The 24,400-nt window shown below is 35.3% G+C and overlaps 1 protein-coding gene across 6 annotated transcripts in view; it reads left to right on the forward strand.

The window, feature by feature from the left end:
• The window catches only part of LOC105668385 (protein FAM13A), a 47,653-nt gene that overhangs the window by 16,103 nt on the left and 7,150 nt on the right, over positions 1-24,400 (forward strand). The window lies entirely within an intron of this gene.

A 24,400-nucleotide genomic window follows, 5' to 3' on the forward strand; every position in this document is an offset into this window, starting at 1 on the left:
TTAAAAATTTTTTATTGAAATTTTTTCAAGTGTGAATTTTAATTAAAAATGGGAAACTTTTTTGTAAAATGTTATTTTTTTTTCATTAAATTTGTTTTGTAATTGAGAGACTGTCGAAAAAGCTTCGTATTTATGTGCAATCTATTGGAGAAATACATGTAATTAGATAAGAGAAAAATAATGAAAAGCAAATAACGATACTAATTTGCACCAAGGAGTAATTTCGCGGGTATTCTTGAAATCATGAAAATAACTATTATTGGCGCGAAATTGCTGGCATGCCTAACTATTCATGCACTATTGAGCAACCTGCTAGCTATTATCCTTCAATCGATTATTCGCGGTTCCGTTTTTATGTAAAATTTATCAGCACGAAATCTTATGTAGCTTTTTATCTGCTTCATAAAAGGCAGAAAATCTAAGCCACAAAATTAAATTTCGCGTCTTAATTTCAAAATCGAACATAAAAACAACCTTGCAAAGTTTCTCATATTTGGATACCAAACTGTTTACTTTGGAAATTTTTATAATACATAATTCTTGCTTTTAACACTTTTTTAACACGCCGAGTTTGATTAAAATAGAAGTTAGAGATAAATTTATTATATCGCAAAGATTGAGAAAAATTTATTACATCGCTATATATAAAATTACTTTACTTTTTGAATATTTCTTCAACAAAAATTGCCGCGATTTACATTGCAATATTCACCTGTGCCGAATAAATCGGCCAAAGCAGCTGATTTTGTTGACTAAATCTGGAAATCCGATCCAGCCGACCTCGTGTTGCGGTAACCGCATTGTGAATTACGCAAGAGTAACGCATTTGAATGCACTAGACCGCCACAATAACGCTGTGGAATAAATTACAAAGCATGCTTTGCCACAAGCGCGTCGCAACCGCATCGAGCTTGCTCGCCTAAACTAAACGCTCGCTCGCATTTTGATTTTCCCACCGTATCCCGTCTCTGTAATACCATTCGCATTTCTAGCAATTATTCTTTTACCGTCCGGAGGACTTATCTATATTATCTCGATAAACAGTTTCTCTCGTCGAAATCACAAACGAAGCGGAATGTGCACGGACATCCGCCCGTGTTTAATTGGACTCTTCTACTTACACTCGAGAGAATCTTTCCCCCGACTGAGAGACGGTCGGTTATTATTTCTTAACCCGGGGAACTCTCCACCTCCGTCTCGATTGCTTCTCGACGACTTAGGCAGTCTCGATGGAGAAATTGAGTGCACTCGCAGTCTCATCTTTGCTGCATCTTTACGAGTACATTAAACAGATTGAAGGAAAAATCGATTCATCATTAAACCTAATATATCTTCGAACATTTTACATTACAAAATTGAATACATTGTGATGCATTTTTTTGGAATACATTATTCGTTAAAGAGAGAAAATAATTAAATTGAAATGAATTAAAAGGGGAACGTACAAATAAATCAGTAAATAAATTAGATAGGTAAATATTATCACGTTGTGCCTCGCACGTATATTGAATCGATGGATTCAATTCAATTCCCGCGCACGTACGGCGTATGCGAGAGAACCCGGATTCGCGTGCATATGAAGGGCTTCTCTTTCGGTTCCACGTACAAACGGGTACGGTTTCATCGCGCGTAAAAGCTTCTGAATCACGCAAAAAACATGTTAAGTCGCATCCGACGATCGATTCTGATCAAGCGGAAAGCTGAATATAGAAACTCATAGAAGAAGGTATCAAATTCGAAAAGCTTTTCGCGTTCGAAAATATTATTTGCATATGATACCAATTCCAGTTTCTTTTTAGGTGCACAAATGACTATATAACGACATATTAAAGCTAATTTCTAGAAATTTTTAATAAATATAAATAAATAATATAACAATAGATAATAATATGCACATTTTGCGAATGCGCATATTACGAATTGAATATGACATTGAATAAACTGCAATTATATGCGTTCAAAATTTTCCTATAAAGCGTTCAATGTGCATATTTAACGTACAGAGTACTGCTATTCAAACTTTCTTCATTTCAATGAAACTCTCGGCGGATTTTGTTTGAATTCGACGCACAAATTATTTCAGTGAAAATTAGATGGATTTCGTTTCGGATTATGAGTTATTTTCGGGCGTGTTTTATTACGCACACGCGTATAAATTAGCTCTTAAGCGGAAAAATCACGGGTGCAATCTACAAATTGCTGGTATTGGATTACAAGCATAGGCGCTCGCGAGAATATCCACAACCTTTTCCGCAATTAATTTTGTCGTTGCGTCGTGTCATTGAGGCGGTGAGACACTTGGCTGTTAATAAAAATTCACGGTCCTTGGCCTTGTCGCGAAACCGTGCGCCATTGACGCGCGTACTTGAATTCATGCTTCATGCACTTCCTCTCTCTTTATTCGACTGTATTTTTTAAAGAGTATATCATTTGTTGCACTTATTCAAGTGCAATTATACATATTTTTTTCTAATTTATCTTTTGCGATATTTTATCGATCAGAATTTTTAGCTCTTAATTATTAATATGTCGATAATACATTTATTAAGAATCAAGCATTAAACATATCTACTTCATGATAAATTTCGGAAGGTATTAAATCGCAAATGTCATATTATTAATATGTATCTATAAATTTGTAATTTATAAAAAAAAGCTATTTTGTATATTGTAATTTATAAGAACCAAAGCACGAGTGTCGGGGCGCAAAAAATGTACTAGAGTATTATTAATAATGATATAGATACAGAAACGTTTCAGCACAATTTTTGGGCCCTCTTCAGTTTCATAAAAATCGATAATAGTGATCACACATGACTCCTGTCGAGCTGCCCCCCCCCCCCCCACGTTGCACAAATAAAAAAACCAATAGCGCAAAATTATAAGCTATTTATGAGCTTTCATATTCCGCAAATTAAAATTTTAGAGCTCGTCACGCTGAGCATGAATTTAATGTTTTTCGTGGGGGGGGGGGGGGCTGAGTCGATATCGAAGTTGGAAAATAATTAATTTTTTTTATTTTAATTATAGTTTTTTCTTGTGTCGAGGAGATGTGGGGTGGTTTTTTTGTAAAGGGGTTGCATCTCAATAATCAAAATGCGCGTATTTTAAAAGTTTATTCTTGGAATTTTATACTACGTTTGGAATATAATGTATTTTTTCTTTTTTTAGTACTTCTCTCTTGAGTTCTATCGATTAAGGGTTGTTTGAGGACTAAGGGGGTGAGCTTAAAAATTGAAACTACATATATCAGTTCAAAAGCTTATAAATAGCTCTTAATTCTACCGCAAAGATTGATTCAATATTTTTATTTTTAAACGGTGGGGGAGGGGCTGAGTCGATATCGATTAAGGGTTGTTTGAGGACTAAGGGGGTGAGCTTAAAAATCGAAACTATATCAGTTCAAAAGCTCATAAATAGCTTATAATTTTGCGCTATTGGTTTTTTTATTTGTGCAAGGTGGGGGGGCCAGCTCAACAGGGGTTTGCACATGCGTAAACACGGTGTTTGAGCGTATGTGCAATTTTCAAAATAATTGTTTAATAGATAAATAATTATCTCAAAGTTGCTCTGCTAGCACCCGATGTCTTCCTGAGCCTCTCTCTTTTCTCAGTATGAAACACAATTTATAGACATTCACTCGCGAAAATCCGATTAATTATTATCGCGCGATATTTTATACGGCACTCCCGACGCGTGTTTTGTCATATTACAAAGATAATACTCGAATATCATCGCACGAAACTAGAATACGTTCGATACTCTGCAGAAAACAATGGAAGTAAAGGAGGGAGATCGACAAGATAAGTAATTAATTTTTGCACGCAAGTTGTCGCGGCTATGCTACGCTTAAACTACTTCACGTTTTGTATACTTTCTCTTTACTCGAAAAATACTATATAATCACGGCATTCAAAACATTTTAAGATCTCGTATTGTAATGTGCAAATATAAATATATACTAAAATTAAAATAAAGAATAAATAGCCGCAGAATAAAATATCTATTATTAAACGCGAAAGTTAATTAACAGAATAAGCTCTTAATCGGTAATTATTTATAAAAAATAATATTATCTCATCACGGTAGTAATTTTGAAGAATAATTATGACAAGGGAATAAATCGAGTTTAAATTCGATCTCAATATATATTCGATAAATGCTAAAATGTTAAGCGCCCGTTGGTCGGGTTTGGGGGGGATTGTTTTCGACGCGCTGTAGCTCATGCGCTCTATATTATCTCCTTTCTCTTTCTCTCGTATACTATTGAAACGCAAATTGTTTTCTTCCCGAATTCTTTCAAATCGACGCGACCTTGTGCGAGGTTCGGTTTTTCTACTTCCTTTCCATCATTTTCTGCAGAGTGTCGAACGTACTCTAAAACTCCGTGCGATAATTTTCCAGTATTATCTTTGTCCCAATGTGACAAAATACGCGTCGAGAATATCATATAAAATGTCGCACGATAATAATTAATCGTATTTTCGCGAATAAGTCTCCATAAATTGTGTTCCTATTGAAAAAAAAGAGGAGAAGGCTTAGAAAGGACATCAGACGCCGGCAACTTTGAGGTAAGTCCTATATAATTAATTATATTATATATTACTAACTAATTTCAAAACAGTTTTTTAATTTCTTATTTTCTTAAATTACGTCAACGGAAAAATTATGTTACACTTTTTACAATTCGGCTAACAAGTCAGCTATAAACACTGAAGTTTAATATGTAGTGAGAGAAGTATATGCGCAGCGTAATATTAGTTTAATCTTTAAAATACATCAAGGGTAAGCGCAATAAATCAGGATGGACTTTAGAAAAATACCGAAACGATCCACTTCCTTGGAAATTATAAGCCGAGGCGAAGAAATTCTTCTCTTAATTCTATGCGCTTAATGAATTATTAATACGCAATGACCTACTTAATAATAGCCGTTGTATTTTCCTCAATATATATCTAATACAGCTTTCTGTCTATTTTACTAATAATATCAAGAGCGACATCATAAGATTACTCGCTGGATATTAATAAGCTCTTACACAAAATAAAAAAAAAATTTCTTAAAATAAAGGTAGAGTGCGGACGATTAAATATAATATCGCGGGACTGTATTGAAGCGTTTCGCAGGCGATCCTTTGAACTGTATACTCGCTGTTCTTACGTAGCACTTTATTTTATTGTCAGAGGCTCTTGTCTTATTATAGAGAATGCAGATAAATCTCTTAAATAAAATTGACTAAAAAGTTTATATTTAAATTAAATAAAATTAGTACTTTAATCGATTAAAAATTTATAATAAAACTAAGTAAAGTATATTTCACATAAATGCACTTTCTGTCTGATTTTCATAAAAAATAAAAACGATGATTTTCATTAGTGAGTTGCAGAATTATTAATAATATTTAGCTCGTTGCTTTTAAAGCGCTCTTATATTTAAAATTCTGTATTACAGGTAGGTAGGTAAAACTGCGAGAGAGCGATTAATCTTAGCTTGTAAAATATCCAAGCATGTCGCGTGGGAAAAAAAATTGCCGCTTTACTCACATGAACAGCACGTGACGGCCGCAAAAGCGTGATACGATAATCGTTTTTAAGGGAGGACGGTGCTCTTTTTCCTGGAAAAACCAGCATCCAAGATTGATCGCTCGTCCCGAGACCACGACGGTCACGCGAAGTTTGCGGACTATGCCGCAGCTTATGAGATACAATACCGGAGTAAAATGTACTACGAAAATACGTGTACATGAAAATTTTACTGCAACATTATGAGTACGTGGAACAATATTCTCTACTTTAACCGCGTCATTTAAGAAATTCAAGAAATTGTTTTATGATTGATTTGTCGTTTTCATTAATCACTCAAGAAATTATTCAAACGACTATAATTCCATAAGTCATATTGTTGAATCACTAGTGAATCATTAGTAAACTCTAATGGATATTACCATTTATTTTAAGTTCTCTAAAATCATTTACTTGGTTTTTTTTATGATAATGCGAATACATTGATATAGATCGAAACTAGAAAGAGTAAATTTTGGAGGCAAGCAAACTGAAAATTTGTAAAGTTATATATTGCACAAATGTGGAAGTTATTATAGCAATAAGTTACTATTATTGAATTTTGTTATACGATATAAATCTGAATGAGACAGAAATTAACGTTTAATAATTTTTCTCTGTGATAAAATATACGAAATTATGAGAAATGAAATGGCTTTGCCGATTAAATTAATTTACGCGTGAAAACATTTTCATTCGCAACAAGCAATTATATAAATTACGCTTAAATTGGCAGATTGAGTATATAGATCGAGTACACTGACATATTGCGAGAATTATATAATTATGTATGACATATTAATAACAATAAGATGGTAATATGTTAATAATATCCAAATATTATAACAATTCTATTTAAACAACTGTTATTTGCGCTATTTCTCATAATACGGAGATAATGATGATGAAGTGAATGCCGGCAAATAAGTTGCTAAAGAGAGAGGAGGAAGATAGAAACGGGAGTTTGCGCCGCGCATTCTCGATCGATGGAGACCTCGTTTTGGGGTATTGGCTTAAGATAATCGGTGTTATGCACGGTCATACATTTCCATGGATCTTGCGTCATCGCCGTCGACGACGGGACGAGTGTCCGTGAATAGTGCATCGTGTGCATGAATATTTCACGCTGTCTCTGCTGTCTGTGCTTGGTCTCCGTCCAAAAATCTCTTTGACGCTTTTGGAAACGCTATATAAAACTTTAATTAGTTGGCGCGAGATCCGCGAGTGAAAAAAATCGATCGAATAATGTTATATTACTATGATTTTAAACTCATACTTCGTGAAATTCGATTTCATGCAAAACGTTGAAAAGGATTAAAAAATTTAAGAACACAAATGTTTCCTAAGAAGCAGAAAATTATTTAACACATATTGTATTTATTTAGATAAAGAAATATTTATGATCGACACGTGATATAAAAGGAATTTTATAATTTTCATGAAAATTATGATTACTGTTTCAAGTAATGATAACGTGCGATAGAAGCACTGGCATAAGCAAAGTTAAAACAGGTTCTTTCATGAGACTGATAAATGGTTTTTACTTAGTTTGGAGTTTCTTCTAGAGATTTACAGGCTAATATATGCAAATGCAATCGAGCTTCTGGATATTCTGTGAATATTCATAGTGCAATGGGCAGTTCGCTTTATCTATCTCAGTCGATCGCTTTGAACGAGCTCCAAAACAGTCCTCTCAGTCGTCTCTAATCGATACGCAATACGCATTGATTATACACACGGTGCAATATGAATACACTGTTCGCATCTCGATCGCCAGCGAGACGGCGAGACCAATTTCTCGACGATAAACTAGACGCTATTGATAATCTCTAGCTTTAACAGAATTAAATCGCTTTTCATGCAAAAATTTCCATATTAATGCATTTTATAATTCATACTGTCAATTTTTGCTCGCAACTGTTAAAAATTTACAATTTTCAACTACGTGTTCAAAACCAACATATAAAATTCCACCAACATATAAAAGTTGTTTTGTTATAAAATCTACAGAATTATTAATGATTAGCGATTTATTTTTTATTAATTACGCGAAAAGTTTTACATTTGTTTCAGTGAAAATCGTTTTCTAAAAAATTTTGTTTTATCTATGTGGATTCTACGTGAAAAGCTGAATTGTTCTAAAAAAAGACTTGACATCTGAAAGTTCGTGCGTCATACATAGTTAATTAGACTATTTCTAGCTCTGTTAATAAGCTCAAGTTCGTTATTCTTAAGTGACGACAAATCATGCGCACGTACGTCGATGCAAATTGCGATCGCACGTGGTCGTTCGTAACAGAAAGCAGTACAATTATATTCCTTTCACGTGCTGTCCAAGTGGCCTCTTATATCTCCTTGTGTTGTTGCTCTTGGCACGTCGTTTAAAAATCGATCCAAATCTATCGGAAACTTCTTCAATTTTAGTTTGGCAAACTAGTATAAAAGAAGGCACTTTGGGGAGAATCTTTGATAAATTACTTATTATATTACATCATCGCGCGTAAGATGTGTTTCAATAGTTTTTTAATATAAAATTTAGCATTATAATAATATAGCAAACAAATTGATTATGATGAAAATAGAGATAAATCCAGAGTTATCAGAGGAGAAATCAAAGTGTCAATTCTGCAAACCGCCGCATAGAATAATCACGAGTTTTATTGAGAAAAAGATCTGTCTATACAGATTCATCGCATCTATAAATATTCCAGAGAAATTACTTTTTTATAACCTTTTTGATCATTCTCTATTTTCAATTCTCTGTTGCTTCATGTAATTTTTAGCTTATGCAAAAATTCCAACAGAGAAATATAGAGAGAGAATTAATTTTTCATCCCACTGGCGCAGTGCAGTCTAGATAAAAATAGAATACAATAAAGATCACAGTCGATCGGTATCCGATAAGATAAGGGGAAAATTATGCGTAGGATGAGTTTGATAGTGTAGAATTTGTTGCGGTAGAGTAAAAACGCGTTAAACATTTTTGTACACTGGAAATTGCCGATGCGTGACAAATACCAAACAGACGCGATCGCTTTACAACGCGAGTTTGCATTTAATTCATTTGACGCGTAAACAAAAACAACAATAAAAATCGCAAGCGTATCACTTCACGGTCGAAATTATCTTGCCCGCACATGGGATTCATAGCGTGTTTTATTACATACGTGCTAGCGTATGAGCGAAACACGATCTCATTTCTTTCTGAGTCGATTCGATCGACAATGCCGCGACACGCAATGCACGAGGGATCGGATAAAGTCACAGATTAATTGGAAACCGCGTATCGATTACGCGTAATATCGATCTAAAGAGGAGTAACGAGCGCGCTCATCGATGACGCGTGATTTCGCAAATTTCCTGCATATCACTACAGTAATCACCGATTAATTAAAGCAGATGTAACGACACTTGTGAAGTCAATTTTGCGTAATCACACATGTCACGGTTCAATCAAACATAATCAAATATATTTTTGCTATTATACGAAACTTAAATATGAAGTAAAATTACATTAAAATTAAAATTACAGCGAAATAAAGCTATTATTTATCTTCCAACTTTTTCGATAATAAATTGAATTATACTTTATAAAGAGATTATTGTAGTATAATAAATTGTGAAAATTTTGTTTTATATTCCAATTTATATCGAATCAAATTTTTTTCTGTTCCCCCCCCCCCCCCCCCGAACAATCGCTGGATGTTAGAATGAAGATAAATATCGGTAGAAAAATCCCAGTGTTATATTGGCACGCACTGTAAAGGCTATTATTATCGGCAGCAATGTTGATAGCAGAGTTATTTATACAGAGTTGTAACCTCGTAAAACGTTCACCTTGTGACTTTTAAAAATATTTTTCTCTCCATCGCAGTTGGAATCGCTTTTGTTCGCTAAAAATTCTTTTATTGCGCGATTACGCGCGGCAGGAAAACTGCCGATAAGATTTAATTTTAATAAACGATAGCTAATGAGCGTGATAAATAGTTAATGAGCGTATCGAATAATGACGTAATGGACATTGTTAATAAAGAAGAGTTATCTAGAATTTTTGCATGTGAAAAAAATTCAACAAGATTTCACCAGTTTGCGATATCAGATCTAATCTAATCACAATGTCTAGAAATTTAAAGCACCCCTTATCGATCTTATGTAATTGATACGTAATAGATATGCACACAAATGTCGTCATAACAAAATGAACCGCTCCGCTTGGTAATTTTCTCCGAATACTTATTTGAGTTTTGTTGAAGAAGGTTCTTTGAAGTCCTCAAAAAATATTAGACAAGCAGAGAACTGTTCAAAAATATTTTATATATGTGTATACATTGTCTACATTGATTGTCCCGGCTACAAGCCGGCGCCCATGTGATCTTGATACTCTAGTATTTAACTTAGAACTGCGCAGTTTTCTCTTCGGCTGAGAACAGTCGACCAGAATCTCTCTCTTTCTCACGCGATTCTGAATATGATCCTGGCAGCCAACCAGGACTTCATTTTAAGCATCGGCGGTCTCCGGCCACATTCCACTTCGTAATTCCGCAGCGGCTCTTCCACAAAGAGCGCGCAGCATCTTCCTATTTCGCCACCGTGGTCAGTCGTTCTCTCGTGAGAATTTTTTTCATCCCACCCACTTCTTTCGTTAGAGGATAATTTTCCCTGCACGGAAAAGCGACGAACTTCCTACACGAGTATCGTGCTCTCGATTGCGGCAGAGATACATTTAATCCGCACTAACCGTATACATATTTATAGTGCCTCGATTATTATCAAAAATTTGAATAACTAGAGAGTCAGTTTGGACTGCATAAATAAGAAATTTAAGATTCCGAGATATTCATAAAAAAAACGAATATTTATGTGTTATGATTTTTCAAAGAAAACACATTTAAGCTTTTTATAAAAATGCGAAAAAGAATTATATCATCATTGGTAAACAAGATATCGCATTTGACTGCTTCGATATTTTGAGAGAATTTCATTAATAATGCAGATTCTATGTCTAAAAATTCATCAATTTACATTTAATAAATAATCAGACAAAAATCAATTTTATATTTATATGATATTTATCATTTCATGGATTTAAAAAATTTATAATTAGCCATGAGTTGGTCGCAATAAATAGATCACTTATTTTTCTTTTTAAAGAGAAGAGGTCTTATCTTTTCTTATAATTATCTGCTATTGACGTAATCATAATACAAAATGTCAAATGGAAAATTGTTTATTATGGTGAGCATCATTACTACGAAAGTACGAAATCTATCAGATTCGCGATGGTTGTTGTGGACTAGATGATCGTGTAAACTCCGATAGAAATAACTTCTACGGTCCGGAAATAGAGCGGAGTATGCAGGGGCGAGACGTTGATTCTCTGTTGACACAAGTCGATAAAACGACGACTGATACGAGGGAAAATAAAGCGGGAGACATGCGGGCGGAGAGTCCGCTAGGAAACCTTCACCTGAAACTGCTCCTTTCCGGTTTTGACGAGCTACGGAACACACGTCGCGGCTGAAAACAAGCGTGTGTCACCTTGTTCTTAATGTAGCATTTTATGATACGCGTGTCTCGTCTCTTTGTCACAGAACTCGAAATATCCAATTCTCACCGAATATAGTGTAAATAACAAGATCCACACACGAAATATTGACAGTAAACTTTTCACGGTTTTGTACATTTTTTGCAATCTTTATTTTTGGAGTCTTTTTAAAAACACTTTGCAAAAGTCTCAAAATAGTTATTAAATATTATTTCTATACATTATCGAATTTTTATCTATTGTTATTTCTTTTCTTTTTTATACATTTTTATACATCCTATTTCTTTTTTATACAGTCTATACATACCATATATTTTTACATGTTTTGTTTTAATTCACATACTTTGATAACTTATAATTTGACAATATTCAAAATTTTTTTTTATAATAATTTTTTTATTTTTTGAAAATATGTGCTTGGAAATTTGAGACATAACACTCACAAATATAAAAATAACATATTTTATGCTACAAGTGAAAAATATCGAAATTTTATTAAATCAACAAAAATGGATTGCGTAAGATTAATAGTCCCAGTTCGAAGCGGTCGTCGTCAGTTCTGTTTGCCATTGAATGATGATCAATGAATAGAAGATGAATTACGTAACTCTTTAAAAAGAAAAAAAAACAATAAAAAAGTATTACAGAGAGAGAGAGAAAAGATGCAAATAAAACGTCAGTTCGTTAATTCACCACTTTGCATTGAGAGATAATCCGGAAGAATAACATTTTTTATCGCTGATAAGGCGATGCGAATGTACGTCTTCATTACGCGGTCGCTAATCGCAAGGTTATCACGCGGAGCATATCAGTGCGACGACATTAATTACATCACTCAGTGTGCGATGCGCATCGCGACTTATCGTATGGAACATTAGCGATTTTACACGTCTCGCGATTGTAGCTCAGTCACTCGCTAATTGACATCGGTATTTCTGAGAAATGCATTTGCGCTGCTAAAATAGATTCACGAGTCTCTAATTATAGCTGTGATGCATAAATGGTTATCGTTGTTATTATTTCGCGGATTTTTATGAGGTCTAATTGCTTCACGCTCGTGATAATTTGCGCAATAAATATCTTGGACAAAGTCTGCGAATAATAGGTGATAATAGAACAGGTAAGTTAAGAATAGATAATTTGACAATTTTTGGACGAACTTGACAAAAGCTGCGTGCTATTTTTGTCCTCCCCAAATTTGTGTGAGGTCTTTAGGTGTTGGGTTCACAATCAGAAGTGCACATTTTCAAAAGTTCAAATTTCTTTATGCCTTTTGCCACTTCCTGTATTTTGGCTTCGATTCAAAGCTAGCTCACAGCTGGAATGCATGTTTATTCATGAAACTAGAATCTTTTATAGTAACTTGAAAATCATAAAGCAAACTTTGTAACAGGTTTGTGCACTCTTTCGAAGTGATGTCATTCTTTAACGTACATATTTTCGATGTTACATCATTTTCATCGCGAAATTATTTCAAATAAAGATCTGAATGAAAGATTAATAATATTTTCTATGTATTAATTTTCGTCCGAAAAGAAATAATTTCTCTCTATTATCTTAATTAAACAATTCTTCGATTTTTTTATCCGCGATTCACGATCAAGCTCATTCAATTTGATCTCATTCGAGTTTACTTTAACATAAAAATCCACGAGTAAGGTTACCAGGAAACGAATTATTACTCTGAATATGTTACATCGACAAGTAGTCAAGGAAATAGAGACCTGTCTGTCCCCGGCCGGTTCCGTCGTTCCTTCTCCCGCGTTCGGGAGTTTTAGGCGTGCTCTCCCTTTTGCATTGACGCGTGAATCACAATGGGTCCATGCGTACGCACTCTCGTCGACCTTGAATACGCGCCTACTCCCCGGTTCACCCTGAACCGGATGATGTGTCTCGTGATAGCAAAAAATTCTTACCTTCGCGCCCGGTTCGGTCGTTGGAAAATTCCGCCCGGATCGTCACGAATATACGAGGTGTCCTGAAACTATCGGACATCGCTTCAATATTGCATCCGAGAAAATCGATAGTATTTTGGCCATCAGCCACTGTAGAATTTTATTAAACAATAAAGATAAAATTTAATTTAGCCTTTTTGTGAGAATATAAATAAATAACTTGGAAATTTACGAATCTAATTTATGACTGACAGGACATTCGATAGTTCAGCAACACACTGAACGAATAACACAGTTCTCAGACATAAGTTCTCTCGAATATCTTTTATTATAACGCTTTTTTGAGTTGCAGCGTTTACAATCACTTCTTATGATTGATAGCATTGTATTGATCTCTATCTCGTGACACTTAATCAATAGTTATCAAGATGTTCATCTAATCTCTTTTTCGATAATAATAATTAATTCAATACCGTTGAATTGATTAATTCACATGATAATCTTTTGTTTTTTCCGAACAATATTTGTTTTAAATCATATTTGTTGACATATTAATTCGTCAATATTTGTCAATATATATAACTAAATTATTTAATAACAAAGTTGCTAAAATTAAATGTTGAGAAACATTCGATCGAGTAATGTTTTAATAAAAAATTCGGCGTGTAGATATATTTATTTCGTAAAACTTTTTTGACAAACAAGATACTCTCTTTCTAAAACAAGAAAACGATGAGTCAATGCATATGATTGTGCATCATCTTCGCGTTTAAACCACTTTCCTCCGCAGGCAGCGGTCCAGAAATGACGTAACGTTTCCTAATAGATTTCGTCGAACTTCAACAAAACCTGGCATGAACGGCCTGAGGCGCGCGAGGAAACATCCGCTTGGAAAAAGCTAGTTTCGTTGCGAGACATGCGTCTGGCAACGAAAATAGTTGCTATCATGAGATTTTCCGGTCCGAGAGAAGCTGGGAAATTGTTGGCACAAATCAAACATTAAACTCTTGAATTTCGATTTCGATGCCGCAGTTATATAAAAATGTTATATTGCATTTATTCGCGACAATTAACGCAACGTAAATTTTTATACAAAACATATATTTTTTGAGAATTATATATATAATTTTAATCATAGTTATATAATTTTAACACTGTATTGTTTTATGGTTTAACACATCATAAATTCAATATTATGTAAGATTTAAAAACTTGTACTTTTTAGTGCTGGAAAAACTTGGAAGTTTTTTTACGCAATCTAACGAATACAATTTTTCTCGTGCGCCTAAAGCTTGCTCGGAGTCGAGAAAACCGATGGGTCTATCCGCAACTTGCGGAAATAGGATGCAAACCGATTACGTTAACCACCTTATAACTCATTCCTAAACGCCCAAGACTTCGCTCGTAATTTTTTTATCGCGCCGATATAACTATGTCGCACGATGAAGCGGAAATTCCCCGGTCGTTTCGCTCGTAATCGCCATTCGAAATGGCCTAGAGAGAAATCGAAGAACTTCGAAGGATGAGAGTGAAGTACCGTCGGATTTCTCATACGCGCATCATTTTTTTTTTGCGAACGTTAGAAATTAACGTATCGCAGAGACGAAATATACGATCGTATAAATTATACACTCATAACACGAACTTCTTTTTGGCACCTCGTTGCGGGTAGGCTGACTTTGAAACGTGGCCTGAAAAAATAATTCATTTTATGGGCACACGTGACTCACATAACACACACACGGATGTACCTTTTGAAGTTTCGCAGCAACAAATACAGCGCGCTTCCTCTTTTTTATCAACGGCTTTTTTTTTTATTAAACATAAATTCGCTATCATCCTGTTCCATGTTCTTGCAAGCGGTGTAAAAAAGATATCGCATAATATTGATAATATTCTTTCAATAACTCTCCCCTTTGCTTAGCGATTGATGCATTATTGCTGTCATAAATATGAAAAAGCTATTTCATTTTCTTCAACAACAAAACGAAACTGTTACTTCATTGACATTATGTAGGTCTTTATATAGATTTTTATGTTAAATATATGAGCGGTAGTAAACTGTTTTATCACATAAATAGTGATGTAGCATAATGCAGTCAACAAAAACAAAAAGGTTAGTAAAAAAGTTATTACTCAAGGCAGTTTATAAATAACATATTTTTTTATATTTTTAATCTACAATAAATATTTTCCTCATTTCAGAAATATTTTTTAACGAATATTGATAAAGTTTTCATCACTTTTATTATTATTTTTCATTTGTATATTGAATTCTCCGAAAATACAATCAGAAAACTTGAAAAAAATCAGATTTTTTACAAAATAATTTGCTATTCGCTCATTTTATGGAAAAAAGATATTTAATATGATTTTTTATATCATATATTAAATAATTGTTTTTGTTATGTAATTAATCCCAATTATCGATAGAACTTGATCCAATGCAAGCAAAGAGTTGATATTTTCCTCGTTATGGCAACTGAGTATTATGGTTTGAGGAGATTCTCTCATGGGACGGAGAGGTGCAATTAGTTACAAACATACAGCTCGCACGCATTCAGTCGTCGTCGTAGATTTTACGACGTACACCCGGCGCTAAATGTACGCCGACAACGACCGAAAATAGAGCCGTTGACGTCAAAGATACCGAATGCGCGCGATCGCGAAACATACAGACATAATGATCAGCACGGCGAACACCACTACAACTGTGAGCAAATTACGTATATATGTCGTATAAGCAGGCTAAAACGAGAGCTGCGTCGTTAAAATGAACTATCGTCCTTCCGGTAACTCTCTTGCGACACGTCGATCTCGTTTTAATTTTGAGAACCAAAGAAGAAAAGTAAAGTAAAACTATAGTAAAATCGAGAATTATGATCGAGAGAACAAATTCTGTAAGCTACAAAATGGAATAAGAAAGATGAGAATTCGTACATATTTAAATTAAATAATTTAATTTACTGGAATCCTTGTTGAACACAGAAATTGCATTATACTTTTATCTAATTAACTCCAAAAGCGTTAGTTTTTTGTGGCCTTTAATTATTTAAGCATAATCGACATGGCTTAGATAATAATTACAATAATTACAATTACGGTGAACAATTGGTCAACATTTTTAGATATTTTCGAACGCCATTTTTTAATTCTAAATAAATTAGTTTTTTAATAAATTGTCACAATTTCGATAATCTATTATTTTACATGTTTTTGGTAATTTAAATTTTTTGAAAATTCTTTACCATCAACATTTTACACTGTCATTTTAACATCGCACGATTTTGAATTCTCATCGCGGAAATGAAAATATTATTTGAGAAGTTTTCCAAACGCGGCAAACTATTCATCTGCATAATTTATTAAATTGCAACACCACCGTTCAATTTCCTCACGCCTCATCACCTTACAATTTGTGCCACTGAAAATTCTTGAGGATATTGCCAATTGGCAAAGTGAACGCTCGCGTGTGTAATCATTTTGCCGTTAGCCAATAATTATACACAATCGGATACATGTAGAGTGATTCACATACTCGCGAATGACTGACGCAAACGAGTTTGCTCTCCTTTTGAATCGCCAGACTTGCTACGACGAGCTTGCAGCTGCATCGCTCTTTTCTTTACTCGAGCATTTATTCAAATAGCGCAATTTTTCAACGTAATTTCGCGAGAAGGAACAGCTTTTGGTCGTTTCACGAATATCTCAATATTCAATCTATTTTTCATCCTCCTTGGATAATACGAGCTCACCGAATTGGGAATTATTATTTTTGATTGACTGACTGCGGATAAATAATAGCTGGCGCGTTATTCCAATTGACGTATTGATTGACGTGAAGCAGCCCCGACTTATAATTCTCTTGTGCAATGCAAAATAATTATCCTAATTTGCATGTCAAATCTATTTCTTTCGTCTGATGTCATTAAATGTAAATTAGGTAATATATAAAAAAATAACTATGCGGAAAGAGTGAGTGTACATATTTTACAGGAAAATTACTTTTTCTCATTCAATAATAATAATTTAGATAATCTTAATTGATTAATTCTAATTTAGTTTTTAAATTTGGTTTTATCAACAATATAAGTGATCGATAATTTTTACGTTAAATATTCTTTTCGAGAGAAAATTTAATGTTTTGAGCTTTGAAAATGCACTTACGTCAGCATTCAAGTTTCGAGCTTCTAGAGCACAATACAGAAGGTGATACATCGCGATTCGAAACTTGCTTTCTTTCGGTTGTAAAGCTTACGGCAGTCGGGAACGAGCTTCGAAAACCGGTTGTCCAAGATGCTTGTGTTCCTCTCACGCATGCTATGCACGCCGTATACATACAGTGCGTATGCCACGACTTGGTCTGTCAACCGCCTACAAAAAGAAAAAAGACGCCGGTTTTCTTTGCGATTTACGATCTACCGTAAGTTTCATTACGACTGCGCCTCGCGACTGGAAGAATTCTATGCATAATTTAGCGATGTAACTGCCGAAAAGAACGTCGTGTTTTTCACGTGATTTCCATCGCATCCGTCGTCGGCTTCTTCGGTAAACTATCTCCAAAATTGCTATTTACTCGCTGAATCGATATCAGACTCCGAGGCAAGCAGCTTTTTACATTCGCTCTTCAATATCAAATATTCAAGAATTTGAACCATCGAAAGACAAATTATAATTTGAAATTAACATTTAAAGATAATTATAACAAACTCTTGGACTTATTAAAATAATATAAAATATATTAAAAATAATATCAGGAATATACGAGCAATTATGTATCGCGCAATGTGAAAATTGAAACAATATTCGCAATACAAGTCCCTCTTATTTTCGGAGCAATTGGTCCAATTGATCTAGGGTTGGCTTCGCGCGTAAATTCGTTTACGATCGTGTGTTGTAACACAGAGAAAGGACCGCGTGCGCAGAGCATTCTGTCACGTGCACGAACGGAATATAGACGAGGATCCGAGCGGCGAGTCAACGCAGTCGGTTTTCCGCCAGCGTCGCGCGCGCACTGCATCGCGAAAGTGTGTATATCGTCGGCGCATACCGGCGTCGTGTCCGTGAAAGTGTCAAATGCGAAAATCGTCCTTGATACTCGTGATCCTCTCTTCTCTTCTTTCTTGAGCCCGGGTAAAGAGTGATGCAGTTTAAAAATATATTGGAAGCGCGATAAGAGCCCGCGGTGACCTCGTGACGCGGCGTTTCTCGTCGCCGAATTTCTAATTAATCGCGTCCGTCGTAATCAAGCGCGCGTGAGCGCAAGCCGAATTGATCGTTAATTAAGGAGCTGGCGAAGTTTACTCGCAGCTGCAATGCCCTCGAGAGCACTAACTCCGGTTAACCGAATTTTCTCTGTCCAGCTGTGTTGCCGAGTAAGACCGTAATCCACCTAATTGAAGCGAAATGCGGTGTGGCTTCGATCGATTGTTAATTACCGCGGGCTCGATCGCCGATCGATTGATTGTGCTTGGACCCGTGAGTGTTAAACGCTGCTTGAAATTAAAATAACGGGCATTGATGAATGCATATGTGCTCATGACAGTATTTTTACACGCGGAGCATCTTGCAATTGGAGAACAATTGGCTTACGTTTACTAATATTTTCTCGGATTGATAATTTCTCATGTTTCATAAGCGTACTTGTGAAATCGAAGCTTCCAGAACATTCCGTATGTGCTGAGGTAATATTTCTCAAGCGATGTTTTGCTTGAAGCTCCGCAATAAGATTTTCATGACAAATTTTCTTAACCTTTTATTTTTTTGTATTATAAAAAGTTTGGAGATGTAGACAGAAATAAACTTATCCTTGAATTTCATCGAGGAAAACAATTTTCGATCTCAGCGTGAACACTTGCGAGTGCAATTTCCAAACAATCGATATCATTGTAATATCTCCAGTTATCGTAAATAAGTTGAAGCATACAGAGTGGTTCAATGTTATTGTCTACTTTCAGTGCTATTGTCGAACTTTGGATTATACTGTAAAAATAAAGACTTGGAATAAAATTATCTCTTTTAAAAATATACATACATGCAAATTTATATAAGGAAATAAGTGGAAATAAAATATTCCACGTATTCGCTGTAACGTCAATTTTGCAACGCTATTCACCTTGACACACGATTACTTTCACAACGGAAATTATTTCGTACCAAGTCATCATTTTTGTTCATTATTTTTGTACGTCAAGTTTTTATTAATTTAATTGTGTTACTACACCGTTGGTAGTACAATTCAATCGCGTTCATTTATTAGCATTTAATATAGCCCCGGGAAAATTCCCAAACCTTTCCGGGGCTTCGAACTATAGTATAATGATTAAGAATTAATTGCCGACAGTTCGACAATAGACAGAACGCTCTATATTGACAATTGCAAACGTCACCGACGGAATGTCAGTGATGACTAAGTAATTGTGCAGCGATATCGATCGGCAGGCGTTGCTTTACTCGCTCTTTCTGCGTTGCTATGCAATTGCCGGACGAGCGGAACGAAGCCGCTTTTCTCAAGCGTAAGTGCGTTCCTCCAGGGGAAAGCGATAAAGTAAAGCTGCGCAGGACATACGTCGCCGATCATCGTGCACACTATTTGCCGTAATCGTCGTCGCTCTTTGTGATCGTACATACGATCGGATCATCGCCAACGTACGTGTATTCGTGCATGCGTCTTCCGCTCGCTCGCACCTTTCCCTTCTCTCTGTCCGTCCACCTCTTACCTCTGTGTAGCACCACGTGCAGACGACCATAAATGTTTCATCGAATCGCTGAGAGACTCGTCTACAATCCGCCGGTTGTGCCCCGTCGTTGGAAAAGAAAGTTGGTGCTTGCGATTACATGAGTGCGACACGCGACAGCGGGGGACCCGCGTACTCGTGAGTTGCGCATTTAGCATAATTTTGCGCGCCGATGACATTCGCGCGAACGGCGTCGATTATCGCATTCGTTTCGATTTATCCGCGCATCCTGGATCGGAAGCAATTGCGAGAAAGTCTGAAGCAATGTAGCAAAAAGTCAAGGAATTTGAAATAATTTCGCTATAATTTCGATGCATTTATCTTCCAACATTGCCGATGCAGAAAAATGCAAGTTATGCCGGTTGCGGTTTTATTTATAAATGTGAGAATTATTTTTACGCGTCCGCTGAAACGAGATTTTATATGTACCAGCTTTAAAAGCTTGAGCATAAAAAATTTTCTAAAACTTGCGCAAATTTCTCTACGAAGAGATATTATAGAATTTATTTCTTTAAATCAATAAATGCCAAGCGTAATAAATAGTAAATAACGGTATTTTTATAGTATATTAAAATAAAATTTAAAAAATCGACTTTGAATATTTTGCGAAAATTATAGCTTACACCATAATATTGATCTAGTTACGAAGCCTCGAAGTAATGTTAGAGCATTTGCATCGGAAAACCGCTGGCAGAAGCATGCATGTACGCGAACTTATCGCGCATACCGAATGAACGGCGCACTTGTCTAAGCAGAATACGAATTGCACGAAACTTTGATAGCGCTTAAAGAATGCCTTCCGATAATAATGAAACATTAAAACGTTAAGTGCCGTTAAAGACAGTCTCTATAATATTTCATATCGAACTTCGGTGTTTTACTTCGATTTTATATCTTGTATGTGGATATCGACGTCTCGTACAAACTCGCCAATCTAATTTTAACTGCAAATACTATTTAAACTTTAAAGTTTGTAAACCAAAGTGTAATTTTGTTATTCTACTTTCTATTCCAGAATAGTTTGTATGATATTTTTATGAACGTATCTTTCAAGTTTTAAATTTATTTTTAATCCCAGGTTATTTAAACTCCAAAGCTATTAAGATTCTAAGATATCTCAATTATTTTAGCAAAGTGCAAGAGCATGACTAGCATCTCTTATTCGCATGACGGCGCATTAAAGTGCATTCGATCGTGCAGCACATCCCGTCGAGCGGCGCCATAAATCCGCTGTAATTCGTGAAAGAGTAGAGCTTCGTTAAAGCCGGAATGCGCGGAGAGTAGATTTTCACGTCGCCCTTAATCGAAATTTATTAACCATGGTGCAAGTGTCGCGCGGAATTGCATAGGATTGGATGACGCTCGCGCTTATTACGCACCTTAAAATTCATTTGTGCCGAAAAATTCTTATGTAAAGTGTAACCGAATGAACATGTCGATAGAAATCATCAACTTAATTATTTTAATTATTTAACTCTACAATATTTACGTATAAAAGAAATTTTAATTAATGTTATAAAATTAAGATAGAGATCGCGCGAGCCTGTATGTTTTATTTCTTAAACAAATCGCATAGAAATCTCTTTCTAGAAGGTATATTGGTCGATATGGTAAACGATGATCACGTGCCACCGTTTATGTTAATTGACATTAATCTGCGTGGAACAAAGTTTACAGGCGCCTGAGTCCCTAGCCGTCCGCCGGCGGATTAATCGAATTATATCTCGTGCCGAGAGTCTGACCGGCAATTTATTAGATCTATTCATGTGACGATGCATCATCATTTTCATCAACATCGCGTCACCTCGATTGCTCTACAATAAGTTTACGCTCCTTCACGAGCGACGTGCTCCGTTTTGTCACGTACTTTTCTATCCATTTGTCTATCCACGCGATCGGACGAATAATATCGCATGCGAATCATATCTCGATCTACTGATCGAGCGTCAGTCGCTTGTGTCGGTCTCGTAGGAAAGTAAAGAACCTGTTTCGCGTTGTAAACGGAAGACCGGCAAGCTTATCGGGAACGCGAGATAAAAAGTGCAAGGATTTTTGGCGTAGATGCCAAGAGGAATATAATGACAACGTAATTAGCCTGTGTAATATTTGATTATAGTGAAAATGTGAAGATTTATTAATGATCCATTAACTAATTTTTACTCAGAGAATATCAGTGAATTTTTCAATTAATAATTAACTTTAATTTTTTTAATTAAATTATATAACATTATGTGGAAGATGACTGTCGCTTTTCAATAGATATTGTCGCGTCTATTTGCACATGTCTATTCGTTATGTTTGTGCAAGCGTTCAGGCTAACCGCAAAGTTTGCAATTATCATCGCTAAATTAGCTGCGTTTCATTAAGGATTAATCGCTCAGCAATTAACGGCGCATTACCGACGAGGACGACGATGTAATTGGCACGTGTGTTGATATTTCTGCGATTAACTTTCCGCACGTTTCACGACCGCAGAAAGCCGGCCAGCGGCGTAAGGCCAACCGCACTGTCGGAATTTTCCCAACGTTTGATAGATATAATGTACATGACGGTAATACATACGAGGAGTTATATTTAGAGTCTAATGCAAAAGCTGCGACACGCGATGATCCGCCTCGGCGCTTCTATTTAATTGAGGAAATCAAATACGAGCAATGTCTGATCAGGATTTCCTTTTCCCGTCGGGTATTGTGAATAATTAATTTTATCACAAATGTTTACATATCGCTATAAATATGACATTGATATTTCTAATTAAATCAAACAAATATTGTGCATTCTGCAAAAATAATTTTATTTATTGACACAAAAGATTATTCACAAATTTTTTTAAATTAAATATTTAATTAAATTTAGTTGATTTTAACTAGATATTGAAAAGAATTATATTGTTTCATTTATTATCTGTAACATTGCAACATTTTAATTTGTATTTTTTTTTTTGCAATATTGCATGTAAATTAATATAAATATGTGTACGTATGTATATTTGGAAAATGTGTGTTTTTAGTAGAATATTTACTTATAACTTCAGGAAAGTTTTATATGTACATAACCCGTTTGCTTATTAAAGAATTAATAAAAACTTTTAAGGACTGTTAGATAACTAGAATCTTTATTAAAAATAAAAGAAAAAATTTAAAGAGAGGAGGAAAATTTTGTGAAATAATTAAATTTTTATTTGCATTTTTTCGAGAACAAATAATTTTATTAGCGTTTTATTAAAACGACCGACAAAGATCAAAACATAACAACACACAACGACATTGTGGCGCCTTTATTTCCGCAGTCTTTATGTCTGTACGAAGAAGCATTATCGCGAGGTTTGATAAACTCACGACAAAAATATTTACGTCTCGCGTTTCGTTCATGCGCCACCACTTGGGTCGCGATTCGTGACATAAGATAGAATCAAATATCGGAGACGACCTGAATTTGCAAGATGGAAAAAATCCTTTGTCGTGAAATTAAAGCACTATTGTATAGCAAAGATCAATGTTTTTTATCGTCGATTATTATTTATAATGATAGTGAAAATAATTGCACAAATGTGCCGATTAATCCGACACGTAAGGAAAAAATAATTACACGGCGAGATCAAATTTATGAGACACGAGTTTAAATTCTGAGCGTGAATGTAATCTCAGGTGAATGTAATCTATAACGTGATTTTGCTTTTGCACGCGAGGAACCGTCTGCAAAGCGTGAGGGAACATCGCATACAAGAGAGTAGAGAACGATCGAAATAGAATGTAAACTAAAATCGCATTAGAACAAGCGTAACTTATGTATCTTTTCCACCAAACGATTAATGCGATGTAAAGAGGAATTAACGTTTAATTTCTTAAAATATATTTAGCACGAGAGGCGAATGGACTTCGTGAAAGATTTGTCAAGATTTCCGAGATCACGCAATTTGTATTTGAAATAGAGTCACCTAATAACCCCGCGTTATACTTTCCAGCGTCGAGTGTGCGAAATAAATATTTCATGACTTTTATCGGCGCATTGTGATTTAATGGCATACAATTAGTCATGCGCGTCTCCTTTCGCGCGTCGGAGAAATTATTCACCGGTAAAACTACCCTCCGCACGCTCGAAACTGCAATTATGCGCCGCGCAATACCTTATTATGTAGCAGTAAGGCTAGGATATTTTTCTTTCCTCACGCGAATGAATTGAACCGGCTGAATTCAGTTTGTAAATTTTCGAGCGATAAGAATATAAGAGAATAAGTAGCTCTTTTCCATTGAGACTCGACACTTGAACCGTCTCACGATTGTTATGTCTCTTGTTCGATCGAATGGAAAACAAACGTGCTCACCTGTCGCATTATCCTAATCACCGTACGTGTCTCGTATTATTTCTCGTGTTCCACAGATGATCATTTTATAACGCGCATTTCCCAAGCCTGTCTCGTCACGCTTGTCATTATACATCTTCATACGGCAGATTTGATGAATTGCTTCATGCGGGTGACGTGGTGGATACGTCTCTCGAAAAAGAAACCTTACATAATGTTTTACTGAAACGGAAAACTCGGCATGCAACGATAATCGGACAAGTGTGATGCATTATGTCATTTTAATGTCACGTCACGAAATAAATGAAAATGCACGTGAATTTTGTTTTACATTTAGCATTTTTAATCGGTTGACGCCA

This window comes from Linepithema humile, chromosome 7 (assembly GCF_040581485.1).
Source record: "Linepithema humile isolate Giens D197 chromosome 7, Lhum_UNIL_v1.0, whole genome shotgun sequence".
In the NCBI taxonomy this organism is placed as follows: domain Eukaryota; kingdom Metazoa; phylum Arthropoda; class Insecta; order Hymenoptera; family Formicidae; genus Linepithema; species Linepithema humile.